Here is a 16,849-nt window from a genome sequence, read left to right as displayed (position 1 = left end):
TACATACCAAATTGAATAACAAAATAACACTCACTAATCACTTGGAACTGTAAAATAATGATCAACTTTGAATATTATGATAATTATCATCTCATGTCAACAAATCAGATTACTGTATTTTGATCGACTCGATTAAAACTTCTAGTTTTCTCGCGAGATACGGTAAGCTAATTGATTACACAGCTGATCTCCCACACAGGCACACGCATCTTCTGTTATCGACAGACGGCGAAATCATAATTTGTTTTTCCAAGGATGAATTATCCTTTTCATGTCCTTCAGCGAGTTTTCCCAGGGATGAGACCTAGTGCAATCGAATTTTGATATCATAAACCTACTATATTCCAAATTTCGTGAAAATCGTTAGAGCTGTTTTCGAGATCCGTTGAACATAAATAACCATATTTAACCAGATAGCCAGATAACCAGATATAAAAATATAAACAGATATACAGAAATTGCTCGCTTAATATAATAAGATTATAATATTGGGGGTTGATTAATTTCAAGAGTTTTATTATAGATAACAGTTTATTATTTTTACTGTTTACAGTTGATTATTGATTCAAGAACTTACAGTTACATTGATTCATATCAAGAGTAGGGGTTGATGAATTTCAAGAGTGTTATTATAGATAACAGTTTTGTGTTCACAGTTGATTATTGATCCAAGAACTTACAGTTACATTAATTAATATCAATAGTATATCACTTGATCATTGATTTAAGAAATTACAGTTACATTGATTGATATGAAGAGTATATCATTGTTGTGTAACATTATTCAAATTAAAGCAGGTATATTTTCTTGCTTTTTTGTTTATTATTAAATAAAGAAGACAATACAAACTTTCAATAATACACATCATTCTGATTGATAACATTTACTTAACCAACTACTCTAAGCTCCATTTTCCCTCCAAAAAACAGTATTCACTCATTACAGCATTAAATCTCATTACACTCAGACGTTCTCGACCTAAGCAATATTACCAACCTTCCAATATATAATCTTATACTGTCTATAAAATTATGAAAATATTTTATTTATTGTTATTTACTGAAAAAATGATAGCCTAATTAATGTAACACTACAGTTGATTCAAGAACTCACGGTTATATTCAAAAACCAAATTCACTTATTTGCCATAAAAGTAATTACAAATTAATTACCAAACTATTATCAATTACAATATAAATATTATCAATTAAACAGAGTGTTTGTTTGCCTTCACCAAGAGGTTGTAGTTGATAATAAAATTGATCCAAGAATTTACAGTTACATTGATTGGTATCATGATGTTGATTCAAGAACTCACGGTTATATTCAAAATTCAAATTCATTTAGTCGCCAAAAAGTAATTACAAATTAAAAAAATAATTATTAACAATTTCAATATGGAACTACCGGCAAAGAACAACTTGTGCGCCGGCAGAGTTCGAACAACTATGGTAAATATATCAAAAGAAAAATAGAGCTTATTATAAATAACTTAACTTGTTTAAACTATGGAAAACTAGGTCACATCCTAATTACAATGATATAAAATTCAGATCAATAAATTTGACTTTAATTACAGCAAAATCTAAAATAAAACGTCAGTTACAAGTGATAAACAACGATGTTTCGGTGAAAATTTGTGATAAATACTTTAAAGATCAGTACATTGTGATTGGAATCCCGTAGATTACAGCTGTTTTCGTAAACCGCCACCTCCACAATTTCAAAACCGCCATTACATGGCCCAGTCGATGCATCAAAAGTTGTGGCCCAAAAGATGCATCAAGTGGTTCGGATATCCTGAGATACCCTAGACACATAACATCTGGGTCTGTTTCCATACTCATAGACCTGTACTCAAAACCCTGTTTCTTTATTATAAGAAGTCAAACTAGTATGGTTTCAAGTAACATTTTGAGAAGGCTGTTGTTTTCCCATACTTTATAATGTAAAGTTGAAGTTCTGTATCTGCAATCTCAGTTTTCTAAAAAATACAGTGTCAACTGAATGTATGCTTTTGTATGTTTTTAGCACTCGTTTGTTTGAATAAATCACTTTTTATACTGTTTTGTCTTGTTTCTTTTTGTTATCTGATCTTGTGAGGTACGTTGGTGATATGGTTGTTACTTAGTAATTTACTTATCAATATTGATTCAATGATGCACAATTCATTAGAGCCAAGAGAGTTAACTGCTAAAGAGTAAATACCAGAGAGTAACGGCTGACTCCATTTCACTCTTTTTGAAAGAATGGTAAAAAGAAACTAAGAGACATCATGAAGTTGAAAGCAAATATTGGCATAAAAACTATGACTTGGAATGTTTTCCAGTCTGCAGAGTTTTAAAAGACATTTTCAATGTTAGCAGAATCTGACAAAAATTGGAGTTCATCGATGATCGTTCTTAGCCGACGAAGTATAATATGAAGTATTTTTATTATCTTATATTTTGTTATTTGTAACTCTTGTTGCTTTAACACGTGTCTCAGAACAACCCCTATAATTCGAGCACTTTCAATCACTTGTATTTAGAGGTTTATCACCCATCAGATTTTTATGAGTGAGGAATAATTTTTGGCAGCACTTACTCCACTATAAAATATTGTGTGTTCATAAGATCAGTACATGTAATAATTACTTTCAGTAAACAATTAACCTGAGTAATTGAAAAAAAAATCATGAAGTGTAAACATAACCCATTTTTGGTTAATTTCTATGTAAATTTGGGAAAGGAACAGTTTTGGGCTTTAAGCCTGTTGTTCCTTTCCCAATCATTCATAAATATTGAGAATGATATAATTTATGTATCAATGTATGAATAAAAAAAATATCTTTCATAACCTATTACTACTCTAACTATTTCAAAAAATTGTTCTAGTAAGTCACAGAAGAAAAGCTCGTAAAGATTGACATACTGTATTGAGACTTTTCAAAACTATTCCTATACTAGATTGTTTTGATTTCAAATGCTATTTTCTATAAAGAAGCTCAACTCATTTGAGACAGAAGCTTCACATTTTCACGTAAATGTTGGTTGTATTGTCACTACACCCGGTGTGCCCGCCGTAGAGCCCAATGACGCACCCCCTAAAATTTCAGTACCAGCCCCACATATCCTTAGATTAGGCACCTTTTTTGGGACCTTCACCCCAAATTGAGGGAAGGGAGGGGAGTTCAAAAACTTTGGGTCCCCTATTTTGGACCCAAAATAGGGGACCCAACCCAATTGGTTGTGAAATCCCCTCCCTTCCCTCAAGAACTTCAATGACGCAGTCTGCGTCTTTGCGACCCCCCCCCCTTCTATGAGCACCCCTGAACTTTACGTACTAATGAAATTAGTCAATAAATTTATCGTTCTTCGATCCTTTTTGATGTTGGTGACTGCTTGAAATCAAGCATTACTAACTTCCAATTAAAATAACTTGCGAGGAAATCAGATTTGACTTAAAATTGTACTCATCTCACGTAAAACTTGAAATCTAAACGGCCAATTACACTACGTTGATCGTTGAGCACCGTTTAATCTTGGATAAACATTGATAAAATTTCTCTCTCAAATGATCAAAGATCATATTGATAGGTTGAAGTTCAAACTTCAGAGATTGACTGGGCTGTCACAACCGGGTTCAACTATTTTGTTCCTATAATCTATTTTTGCTCATCTCTCCTATTTGAAATTAATTGTGCTCATCAACAATTTATAATAATATAATATTTGATCTCATTTTGCATAAATATTCATTATTTGCATATTTATAATATATTGTTAGTTTAAAGTTCAAACTTCAGAGATTGAAACTTCTATAACCAGTCGCTGAGAATAGTAAAATAAGTGCTAATAAATAGGTAAATGCTATAACGTAGTAATTGATAAGTTGATAGGTGCTAATCATTTATAATAAACTACTTGAAATGTTTTAAATGTTATTGTTTTTATACTGGGCTGCTACAACCCTTTTACGTAATTATTTAATTGTGTGTACTTTTTAAATGTATATATGAATTCCCTATCGCTCTTATTGTAGCCTGATGGTCAATAAAAATGAATCTTGAATCTACCTATTAGGGGCTACTACACCATTGAATCCCACATTTGGACTGTCGTATAAATTAGAATTGAAACCGTTTTGGGCTTAAGCCTGTGGTACTTTTCTTGAAACTGTATTATGTTAAATGATAAATAAGTAATTCATTAAATATTGTAGGCCATCCAATGAGTAGAGTGATGAAAAATTATTAATATCAATGAAAGCATTGTGAAAGTATATATTTCATATCTTGGAGCTGTACCAAATTGTGTTTAATGGTACTTGAGGGGTGTATTATATTATTCAGAACTTGGAAGATGTATGTCTGGAGCTCCTGTGAGATCCAACATGTCATCTCTGAGTAATTAATCTTGTAAAGCAAGCTCAACCCAACATGGTCTGACCCAACAGTCTCTGAGGTCACACACGTATTGATTACTAGTTCATTACAAGTCTAGTGCTTTCGATAACCTTGAATTTTCAAATTCTGATTATGGATACTATAGGACCTACTTTCTTTGTTGAATAGGGTGAATATGCACCTTTTTATAGGATGAATACGCACAATTAGTAAGAACTTGATTTGAATGATTTTCAAAATCTCAAATCAACTACTAGCCTTCAGGCTCATCTAACTTCCCTAAACCATCTGTGTATTTAGTTTCAGAGTAGAGAAAATATGGGTACTCAATGAAGTCTTATCGTAGACAAATAATGTTAGTAACGTTATCTTTTCTGTATAAACGTATTTTATGGTTTCAGCTACATAGTTCTCGAGAAAAATGCAATCCTTTTAGAATCAGAAAATCGACGATTTTGGCAGTTTGACCTGCATTGCAAATTGAAAAAAAATTATGAAATCTTAAAAAAATATTGGAAAATCGTCGGTGTAGAAATTTTTCCAAATTGTCCTTTGTATAAGCTTTGAAAAAATCATGAAATCTTTAAAAGATATTGAAAAATTGTAGAAATTCTTTCAAATTGTCCTTCGTATTAGCTTTCTTATCCTTCGAATTCATAGTAAAGTAGTATTTTCAATTTGAGAGGGATCTCCAATCACACCCACCTTAGAATAACTATCTTTTATGAGGTACTAAGCCGTTCTCATATTTTTTTCTCTCCTTTCTGCTTTGAATAGTATTGATTTATAATGTGAATATCTTCTGAACGGTTTGAGATATCGATGTGCGGTTTTCACCATTCATTTTTTCTTGAAATTTCGTATCGAAATCATGTATCGCATGACCTCCTTCCCATTAAAAAAATAAAGTTGCATTCAAGATGGCGGACCAGATTTTTGAAGTCATAGTAAAGTAGTATTTTAAATTCGAGTAGGATCCCCAATCCCTAATCACATCCACCATCCAATTACCTTTGTGTATGAGATATTAAGCCGTTCTCGGACTTTTCACCCATCCTGTAAAATAGAGTTAAAAGGGCTCTATATTTTTTTCTATAGGTATTTTATTAATCTGTGAACTAAATTTGAGTATACATTCAGCTGAGTCGTTCTCTAAAAGCTGTGAAAATGCGAAAAATTATTCTCCACTAATAAGAGTTTCAGTAAAATATAGAATTTTCTCTAAATCATCTCAACGCACTTGCAAGTCTTCAGCTGTCCTCTGTTATTGAATCAATCTGTTATTGAGGAGTGCCAACTGAATTAATGAGTTTTATGAAAGTGTATTTTAAATTCAACATGACAAATAATAATAAATTTTGTTTTTCAGGAAACAATATCACAATCTAAGGAGTCCTGTTCTGAGGTAAGAGCTTGAATTTCTTATCTACTCATTCATGCATTTTTTCCATAAATTAATAATTTTCATGTTCAATTTTGTAATGTGTTTGATCGAATATTGTTCAACGTTCAATACATTTCTTGAAGATTGCTTCAAATAAATACTTTTTAGATTAAGGTAAGTTATACTTGAGCCAATCTAGAAGTTCAGATATCACCGTGATGTAACTAGTTCTGCTGACGATTGAAAATTGCAGTCTAATTATAATTTAATTATCGTCTCTATTGTCTCTATTTATTAGCTTAATAGATTATACTCATGAATAGATTATTCATAAGGTGTAGTCTGTAGTCTGATGACGTTGTTACATCAAGATATTCATCAACGATGATTGTTTATTAACGGATATAATTACTTGAATGTTATTCGATGAGTATTTGAATGAATGTAAGAATGAATTACTCATTTGCCAAAACCAAAATACAAAAAAAGCTTCACAAAAATTAAATATATTTAAAATTTTCAATCAAACTCCCCTGTACAGTACCAATATTAGCTATCTGTTTGGTAGAATTATAATAAATTAAACTAGGGCATACTCAGAATATTGAGGGACAGATCCTTTTCATTCATTTTTCACTTAAACCCCAACATTGTTATCACTAGAAAATAGAAAAATCAATAGCATCTTCTGCACAGAATATGATATCTTGGGTAAATTTAAAATGTTCTGCAGAACTTTGCAAGGTGATTCTCTTTTATACTTCTTCCATAGAATTTTCATCCACATAATCGACATAAAAACATTATGATTGAGAGTATTTGCTATGACTAAAAAAGAAAATTCTCTATACAGAGATTGAGCCCGTGATCAATATAATTTTGTAGAACTTTGTAGGTTGGTTCCCCCTTTCACTTTTTTCATAGAATTTTTCATCACATACACCTCTTAAAATATTGATTATTGAGAGCATTCTTCAAGAGCTTTTTGAAACAAAACTTGAGTCTTAGAATTATTGAACATGATTCATTATAACTTTGCTACCATGTTTCTTTGCTACCATTTTTTATGTAATCTACTTTTTCCTTTCACCTCGTTCATCATCTTCTCCCTTGTCCTTTTCACCTTTTCTTCAGTGAAGTAGAACGAATGGAAAGGCAGAATGTAGGATAGTTGAAAGTGGAGCGAAGCACCGTTCTGCCCTGTCTTCGCTGTTGAGCTTCTTTTTCTAACTTCATCTTGATACTATGCTCGATTGTTTCGCTATTTTTGTGTCCTATGAAGAGCATCTATTCGGGATTGCACCATTGCACATCAATCAGTGTACTGAGTGCCATGGTGTAAAATATGCACCATATCAGTTTGAACGGAGATTGATTAGCTGTTGGGATAATAACTCAACTAAAAGTTATTTTTGGTCATTTTTAGTAAATTGAATAACTTTCTCAAAAATTGATATTTTCAGAAAATTTCGTTTTATTAGATCAACAATACCATGAAGAATCTATCCTCTAAATCTCATGGATTTATCTCTTACCGAACTTACAATGTTCTGTCCCAAAAATTTAAACTTTAGGCGCTCATATCTCAAAAATCTGGTATGGTGCACTCACACAACTTTCCTTGCCGTTATGAAAATTTATCAACTGACGCTAGTGTTCCCGCACATCTCAAGCCTACTTTTCTAAGATCTGAGCCAGCTGGTGGCAGGACAATAGCGCTGCAGACACACGAAGTCTGCTATCTCTTCATAGTGAATGATTTAATAGAATCAACAGTTGCCAACAGTTTGCAATATTGGATAATCACATTTTCTCGAATTTCGAGCTTATTTTCAATTTTAGGTGAAAATGCTACTGAACATTGATTGTAGAGATTCTCATGCTCAATCTTTTCCTCTCGGAATGTTAGGATTAAATTGTATCTGAAGCCTGATAATTGAGAATCTAAAATCAAACTTTGCATAGATGGGGCGGAGCTCCTGAAATTTTTACAGATATGGGACTTGTGGCAGTTGATGGAGCTTATCAATGACTATTCAAAATATGAATTTGATCAAAATCGTTGGAGCCGTTTTCGAGAAAATCGCGAAAAACCCTGTTTTTGATAACATTTTCGCCATTTTAGCCGCCATCTTGAATCGCATTTGATCGAAATTGTTCGTGTCGTATCCTTATAGTGTAAGGACCTTAAGTTCCAAATTGCAAGTCATTCCGTTAATTGGGAGATGAGATATCGTGTACACAGACGCACATACACTCATACGCACACACACACACAGACCAATACCCAAAAACCAGTTTTTTGGACTCAAGGGACCTTGAAACGTATAGTAATTTAGAAATTGGGGTACCTTAATTTTTTTCGGAAAGCAATACTTTCCTTAGGTACCTATGGTAATAGGGCAAGGAAAGTAAAAAGTAATGGTCGGAAAAAAATGTTTTCCTGAGAAAACATTTTCATTTTGATAGCTCGATAATATACAGTTCGAAAAACTTTGAAAAATATCACCAGTAGAAAGTTTATTTTTTGCCTTCGCACAGCCTTTTAAACTAAATGCAACCATCTTCATTTTAACCTAGTTTAGCGTTAAATGTAGATGTACCTTCAGTACTTGGGTTACGTTCTCAATTGATCACGAATTAGCCGGGTGGAAGCGTAATCTCATTTCCTCAAGTTCCCGTTGCTTCCAGGAAGTCCAGATGATACAGTATCATACTATATATTTGAATGATACCGCATCATATTAAAACATTATTAAAATTAGAAAAACATTTATAATAATACCAAAATAATATTGCCATTTAAATGCAATTTTTTTGCTCATGTACCGTGTTTAAATTAGCTCTAGGCTTGTATGTGTTCAGTTGGAAGGTTTTTGATGTGAGAGATGAGTGGACCTACAGCTTCAGGTGTGTTCCGAACCACTGGGAACCAATTTAGAAACTTATTTAATGTTACTTAATTTAGCGGAGTCATCATTAAGCGGATATCAAGTGATCATCCGTCCAACGGAAGTGGCTTCTGAGCGATAACTTATCTACGCGACCACGGAGCCAACCACTTCCTCCAACAATTCCCCACAAATATTTTATTTTTTTCCTACAAAATATTTGTCAAGTTTTTAGACTTGAATAAAGATTGTTATTAGTACTTTGTACAATTTGCTAATGAATTCAATGAAAAATCTTACGCCACTAAAGTCTGTTCAATTTTAACTGTGTTTAAGTGATAATTAAAGACGTCTTCGCTTCTCTGATTGGTTCTTGTGGCATTTAATCCATGTTTAAATTTTAAAGACCTTCTTGCAACCGGGCCTTAATCTCTCAAGTTTGAATGGATACTTGAAGAAACGGTAGATTGGGAACTCGTCACTCATTTTAGAAACACTCAAAAACATACAAAGTTTTGATAGAGTTGTTCGTAGAGAGGTAATAGCAATGCGTCTATCGAAAGCCGTGGAACTTAGGCCTATGGGGATGCTCCAGTTGCCGTGGCGTTGGTATCGCCCTGTTATTCTCTCTATTCACAAGAGAGTTGAGATGGGCGTTGCTATCACTCGGTTGCTTACTCTCTGGTTGCTTTCTCTAGTTGGGCGATGGCGTCTGTATCACCCAGATAACAATTAGAATGAAACATGTATCATGTGAAAATGCAACACGTATCATGTGAGAATGATACACGTATCATATTGATAAACATTTCACCCAGAATGTAATGTGATTACATTCTTTACTCTGCTTTCTTAATGTGAGCAGCCTTGAAGACAATTTTTTGCAGGGGGAAGTATTGAAGAAATGTCTCAAGGCTAGACGCTTGACATATTGTTCAGTCTAGAAAAGAAAATCATTTTAACACTTTAATAAAATATTGTCATGAGTTAGACTAGTTGGAGGTATTGTATCATCACTTGTGAAGAATCTTCATAGACAATATTCAATTGGACAGCGTACCATATTGGTGAATCCGGACGATCATAAAGTTGTATTGTTCATCAATATGTAGTATTCCTTGTTTTTGTAAATTAATAAATGAATAATTAAATTAATATATGTCTGTGAAGAGCCATTGTAGACAGTATTCAATGTTTGTACAGGATATCTGTGATATCTTACATCTAAAAATGATTGAATGATAGTGAAATGATAGAATGTCATGGGCATAGAAAATTTAGGGCAGGCATGTCAGTGGGTCCCGACCATGTCTAAATTTTCTATAATTTGTAATTGTATTATAAAGAAACTTAATAAATTCCATCAAACTGATAATGAATAACGCAATATGAATTGGATATTTTTGACAATTTGGTACCCAACACCAATAGAATGATACCTTGACTATTCCCGTAAAAAGGTTTGGCAAATAAGCAGATTTGTAGGCAAAAGATTGTAAGGAGCATGTAGAAATGTTTAGAATAAGACAAAGAACTCTAGACGAGTTATAGACAAATAGTTAGTTCTGTCTGTAGACGAGTCCTCCTTTCTTGACTCTTGGAAACAATAGATCTCCCGCGCCGACTACCTTCACTCTTGAAGGGTTTCCTTTCAAACAATTTCTTTACCTGTCCATTTCTTGGTCTCATGACGTATTCTTGAAATAGGTCAAAGACCTAATCTTGAAATATGCATTCAATTTTCTGTTACCTGACAGAGCTATATTCAAACCATATTCCTGGAAACTCACAAAACTCCTTACAAGTGCACATGTGACAAAACATTTTTGTTCCTCAATAGACTTTGGCCTTCTACAGATGTCCCAGCCCGGTCTAGTCCTCAGTATCTGCTCATCCAGCTAACATTCAACATTGCCTTAATAAGTTGTTGGAAACGGAGTGAAGTGATCTACTCTTTTTATCTGCAAACTTCTATGATGTTGATATACTAATGTAGGCTTCTAATGTTATTGCTAACGTAATCGAATGGTATTATTGTCCGGCTAATAGACCCAATTAACATACCTAGAATGAAGCGTGGTAGACCTCCACAAGTGCCTAGTGGGGATGTATGTAAATTGGTTTCGCTGTTCAAAACAAGAATTTTTGATAACGGAAAAATAGTGTCTCCAGGAAACAGTGTTTTTCTTGAAATATCGCGTAATTTACAGCATCGGATGACACCAAAAGCTATTGTTCTTTTCATTCGTAATAATAAAAGTGCCAAGTTGTTTCACGGTGAGTGGGGTCTTCAAGGTGTATTAGAACAGAAAAAACGGAGGAAAGGATCGGGGTTCTTTCAGGTGAGAAATATTTTATTGATGGTACTAAATAGTTGGAAATTAGTAGTATTATTATTGGCGTAATCAGTTCGATGTTCGAAATTCAGACAGGACTGGCCAGGTGACATACCCTTAAATCTCTTATTACCATTCTAAAATTTACTAAATACAGTATAGGAAAATTCAGTTCGTTGAAACTCGCGTATTTTATTTGTCTCTTGGCCAGTAAAAATATTTGTATGCAAGATATGTCTGATTTTCTATGAGTCTATCAGGGCTGTGCCGGCTGTTCCTTTTGGAAATCAGGGATTACATTTTCAGCACTGATTAAGAACATGCAATAATTGTAAAAATAGTCCATAGTTCATTTTAGAGACTGAATAATTGGTTGCATGATTTCACAAGAATCCTGTTCACTTAAATATTGTTTTTTTTTCTACAAGTAACCACTATCATTGCAATACTAGTCCAGTCACTATATACATTGGTGCATGCAATTTATATTGTAGTTCTGATTTCTTAATATATCATTTGGGTACATAAGAGAAGTCCAGAACAAATTACTTCATGCAAAATTTCCTTGTGCTACATACAGAGTGGCCCAAAAACCTCAAATTCTCGGCTCATTTTCCAGTTTTCAGCTATTTCTGCCAAATCTCGTAATCGGACAGAAAAATTTGCTCTTGCCTTTTTTAGATTATAAAATTCTGAATAAAATGAGATCATTCGAAACTCTCTATCTCCAATGAGTACTGAGTTACGATTTTTCAAAAAATGAGTGAAATTTGAAGAAAAAATCTAAATTGGCTATTTTTTTGTGTATTGGAATGGCTTAATTACACTCAACAATAAATTTTCATTTTTCGACCGAATTTGACTTATGATGCATAATTTTTGACCGCCTTGACGAGCCGGGAAGAATTAAGTGTAGTACGATGAAATCTGAGCATTGTGTCAAAGGTTATAAGTGTTTGAAATTTTGATCCTTGAGGTGACCTTAAGCACGCCTCTCCACTAGAAAATACTGAAATGAAGTGCATCTAACGGGTGATTCCCATAGAACATATTCTCATGAACTTATGTTATTGTACGAAATATCAATGTGAAACAATGCTGTAGTTGGTGATGATGGTTGAAGCTGAAAATTGAGTGTTTTTTCACAATACAAGGAGCATTGTTGTCAGGTGTACCGTACCTGGAAATCTATATGAGATAGAGCGCTCTACCTGATCTCAGATTGTAGAGCACAAAAATAGGTCCAGAGGGATTTTGAATTATACATCTAAATGGTAACAATCGGAAGATATTGTTGATCGAAAACTAAAATTCATCAAAATAGATTTTTTCTTCAAATTTCATCAAAATAGATTTTTTCTTCGAATTTCATCAAAATAGATTTCTTTTCAAATTTCACTCATTTTTTGAAAAATCAGTACTCATTGGAGAGTTTCTCATTCTATTCAGGATTTTATAATCTAAAGAAAGGGCAAGAGCAAATTTTTCTGTCCGATTACGAGATTTGGCAGAAATAGCTGAAAACTGGAAAATGAACCCAAAAATATATACCCAAATAATATATTAAAAAATCAGAACTACAATATAAATTGCAATCACACCCCATTTTTTATGTCTATATTGACTGGACTATACCACTAATACTACAATACCATTAGTAAATACAATACAACTAACCAGTGTTATTTGGGCTCGGCACATTATAAAAATCAATAAATCTGTTATGGGTGAGTTTCGATTTTTTTTTATTTGATAAAATGTATAGGGTGGAATAAGTACTGAATGGTTGAAATAATTGAAATTTTTTTACAAGCCGGGCAATGAACTTATAGCTATGATTTAATATATGCGGGGTAATTGAACTGAACACTGCAAGGCATCTGCATGTCACTCTGTAGTTCCATTCTAAGATCAAGGTCTATGATAATGTCAAATCATTCCAGTGGAGAATAGTAGACTATTGAGCATCTATGGTGGAAGGATTCAGCAATAACTTTGATGATTAAGATCTACCAAAGAGAGAAGATAGAAGATAGCATCTATTATGATATCTTTTCTTTGTGGATTAACCTTTTCATTGGGGAATTTATTGACCAATCTAATGCAATTTGGCATTTCTCATTGTCTGAAGTTGCATGGATTCTTGCAACTTCAGTGTATAAAGGAACTTGTTAGTGTAGGAAGGATTTCTTTTCCCTAAGGGCGGCTTTTGCTTTTCGACCCCGTATATCTTGAAAACCCCAAAAACTCATTGACCCCAAAAACGCTATGCGGAACAGTTGAACATTGTTTGTCTGCAGCGTGACCTTGAATGAGTTCGTTATTGTTCGGTGCAGTGTCTGTTTCTTCACAAGTACGTATTGTAGTGTATTGATTATTCATTATTTTCTATTTTGTTGTCAACCTGGTCGTTCGACCTTGAATCACCTGTTAACCTTGCGGATTTATTCGCTTGTTTCCTTGCCGATTCATGATTTTCCTCCCTTGTTAATTTAAAATCTAATAGATGACCTTCAAATTTGGTAAAAGCTTTTATATTGAGCTATTAATAATAATGCCGAGTGATCTGGCTGGCTCAGGTCTGGTGTCAGAGTTTTCAGGTCGCACATGATCGATTTCAGGGCCTCTGACAAGCTATTCATTGAACCATAAAAGTATATAGTTGAGTTATTTTGTTTTTGTTTTAATACCATTTGTTAGTTTTATTATTCACTTGTCCATTTTTTCCTCTTTCGTTATTTTGTATATTATTGTAGGCTAACTGAATGATCAAGGATCAAGGAGCACATTTTTGGGGTTTCCTGTATGCTAGTAAATATAGAAATTTCAATAACACTAAATTTTGGTGACCTTTGGAACTTTTTGACCATCTATTTCGCCACCAACTAGGCAAAAACAGGGCTCAGCCTCCAAGTCTGGGGTGATCTACCTGCGAGGTGATTAGCAAACAATAGTCGGCCCTTTCGACAGGTTCACACGCTTCTGTCACTGTATGAAAACCATTCATAGATTCATTTCTAGAATAGTACTAATAGTATAATAGTACTCTAGTACTAATAGTTTACTAGAATAGTACTAAGTAGAAACAAGCTATTTTCATGACAGACATCTTCAGAAGGATTCTCTTCCAATATGTTATTATATAGTCTGTATAAAATAAGTTGAGACTTGGTCCTCCATCCGAGGAAATTTCAGCTTTGCCTAGTTTGAAATTGCAACTTTCTCAAATGTCTAATGGTATTGTTTGGAGAATATCATCACCAAAATTGCAGTAGTGATGAGAAAGTTTCAGGGTTGAATGATTGAAAGAAAATTTATTTTTTTTTCATGAAATTGAAAACATTGCGAAAATAAGTCTCTCTTTTGAATAAACCTTCTCTCAGAATAATGGGATGTCGTAATGAGTAAGAATTCTATGTCGAAAGAACGGGGAGAATGTCTTCTTTCTATTGGTGTCTGAATAATTTTTATCCGACCTATTGCTACTTTTCAATTACTGATTAAGTTCGTCAATGTCAAGACATTTGGAGCAGAAAACATGAATTTTCGACATACTCTTTTCCTTTAAAAGATAAGTGGTCGGTAAAAGCGAGAAAGTTCCTCAAATAATTGAAATATTTTTTAAAAATTGTCAAAAGTAGTTGGAAGAACGTAGTTTTGGCCTCTCAGGAGTTTCAAAATCAGTGTTTATGTTCCAACATTATGATATACAGACTAGATCTCACGGGATTCAGTCACTCTTCCATCACTCATCAATCACACAGGCTATTGGAGGCTGCTACCCGAAATAATAATTCATCTTTTAAATCTAAATGAATGAATTTATAAATCACATTGAATTCCTGTTTTGGGCTTTATTGTTATTGCTCATTATTGTTTGAAATATAAATGCTAATGAAAATAGAAACCTGTAATGCTTCAAGAAAGGGATTTCATCTTTATTTAATGTTGAGAAACAACAAAATCAACTTCTATTATATAGGTGAATAGGCCTGCAATTGAATTGCTAATTCTATGCGATCAACGTCTTTGTGTTGAAGACCAATGTCCAACCACCTTTTGGAGACATCTGAATTTACCTTGAAGAACTCTCTCTCTCTCTTATGTCCGAACCCTTTAGTCGCAAAAGTTGTTGGTGGCAAAAGGCATTGATTTCAAAAGTTCCTTGCTCCGAAAATTTATACTCCAGAGCTATAATGATTTAGGCCGGAGGAGAAATTTGTTTTCAGCCTGTGCACTATTGTGGAAGTAATATAACGGTATCACTATCCCGTTATATTCTACCTGGATTTCTGGTTTACTTTATGATTGTAATACAGTGTGAAATTCACGAAAGTAACTGTATTCTAGTTCCAGTCCTGCTGGGTTATCTTGTTCTTATAAATGTCTGTGTAAATATACAAACAAATCGATAACGCTGAAGGACCTCTGATTAATCTGTTTATTTATTATAAATTATTCAGTAATAATAATTATTATTAGTCACTTCATAATTAAAATTATTGATTAGTTATGACGAATAAAATATAATTTATTGATAATTTTAAACAATAATGAACAGTTAATATCACATCATATATACTAGTATCAGCTATCTATCCTCTATGGACAGAGAATCGTCAACGCTGTTCTCCTATCTTTCTCCACTGCCTTTTAACGTTGTCCTCACTATAGATTTGAAATTTTCAAGGTTGGTAACATACTAGGCTAATAAGAACTTAGTTGTTTGGTTGTGTCAGCTGTTAATTATCTCACTATTTGAAAATTCAGCTATTCCAACAATAAGTTTTGTCTGATTGTTGAGGCTGAATGCTTTTAATTGTTAAAGTTGTAGTAGCTGTTCATTAATCGAGTTAGAAAGACAGATTATTGAACTCTTCAATATTAATAAATTACAGCTCGAAGTTTAAATCAAAGGTTTCTTGAAACTTCTAATAAACTTGCACAATTTTTATTGAAATAAAGTGTGGTGCATAGTGTGGTGTTGTGAAGAAAAATTACTGGTTAATTTGTGTCAACTCACAGAAAGGATGCTAATTGGTAATGTATGATTCAGTTATATTAAGCAACTATGAACAGCTATCCTACTAATTTTTGAATAATGATTTATTCAATTTTAACAGTATTTCAAAACACGTTTTCGTTTATGAGCAGCTATGCACTATACTTACTAATTTTTGAATAATGATTTATTTAATTTTAACAGTATTTCGAAACAAGTTTTCGTTTATAAAAGGTTTACAATTGTTATTATAGCGCATCGCCGCATGGTATACTTATCGAAAATTTGAAACACCCTTTGTCCCAATTAGTTGGTATTATTGGAGTCTTTCTGTATTTTAGGCTTGATTCTCATATATTTTGAGGAGGATTAAATAAGGATTATAGTATGTTCACCCCTCTTCCAAACTCGCTAATAATTGGTTGTTTTTAGAATATTATTTATTGATGTACAAAGTGATTACTGTAGTTTATTTAATGATAATTAACTCTTTGAGACGTAATTTATCTTTTCTTTGGTCTGATTAATTTCGTGTTATTAACGTGGGGTGAGATTACCCCAATCCATGAGATGTGCACTCAATAATTTTTTATTATTCTTCTGCTTGATCTCGTTTTTGAACAGTATAAATTCAATGCAGTCTCCAATAACGCCGTAGATCCAACTCAGTCTATTCAAATTCTGAAGTTGAATAAATCTACAGCACAATTTTCATTTTTTCCCCCGGGGCTACTTGGTAGTTTTATTATTACGATAGTGAGTTCCACGTTATAATGGCAGTAATTGATCAACATTGCTATCCTTGTCTAGCATTCGACAATTCAGAAAGCGCTATCCTTTTCTAAATG

At 33.1% G+C, this 16,849-nt stretch overlaps 1 protein-coding gene across 6 annotated transcripts in view; it reads left to right on the top strand.

Moving 5' to 3' along the window:
* Positions 1 to 16,849, top strand: part of LOC111051592 (transcription intermediary factor 1-alpha) — a 128,845-nt gene that overhangs the window by 20,140 nt on the left and 91,856 nt on the right. For all 6 annotated transcript variants that reach the window (XM_039439226.1, XM_039439225.1, XM_039439222.1 and 3 more), the window contains exon 2: positions 5,758 to 5,793. The gene's annotated coding sequence lies outside the window, so the exon portion shown is untranslated. The remainder of the gene's footprint in view (positions 1 to 5,757; positions 5,794 to 16,849) is intronic.

The sequence above is a fragment of the Nilaparvata lugens genome, chromosome 12, assembly GCF_014356525.2.
Source record: "Nilaparvata lugens isolate BPH chromosome 12, ASM1435652v1, whole genome shotgun sequence".
Lineage (NCBI taxonomy): Eukaryota > Metazoa > Arthropoda > Insecta > Hemiptera > Delphacidae > Nilaparvata > Nilaparvata lugens.
Note: the sequence above shows the minus strand (reverse complement) of the source record. Positions and strands in the feature narration are given on the sequence as shown.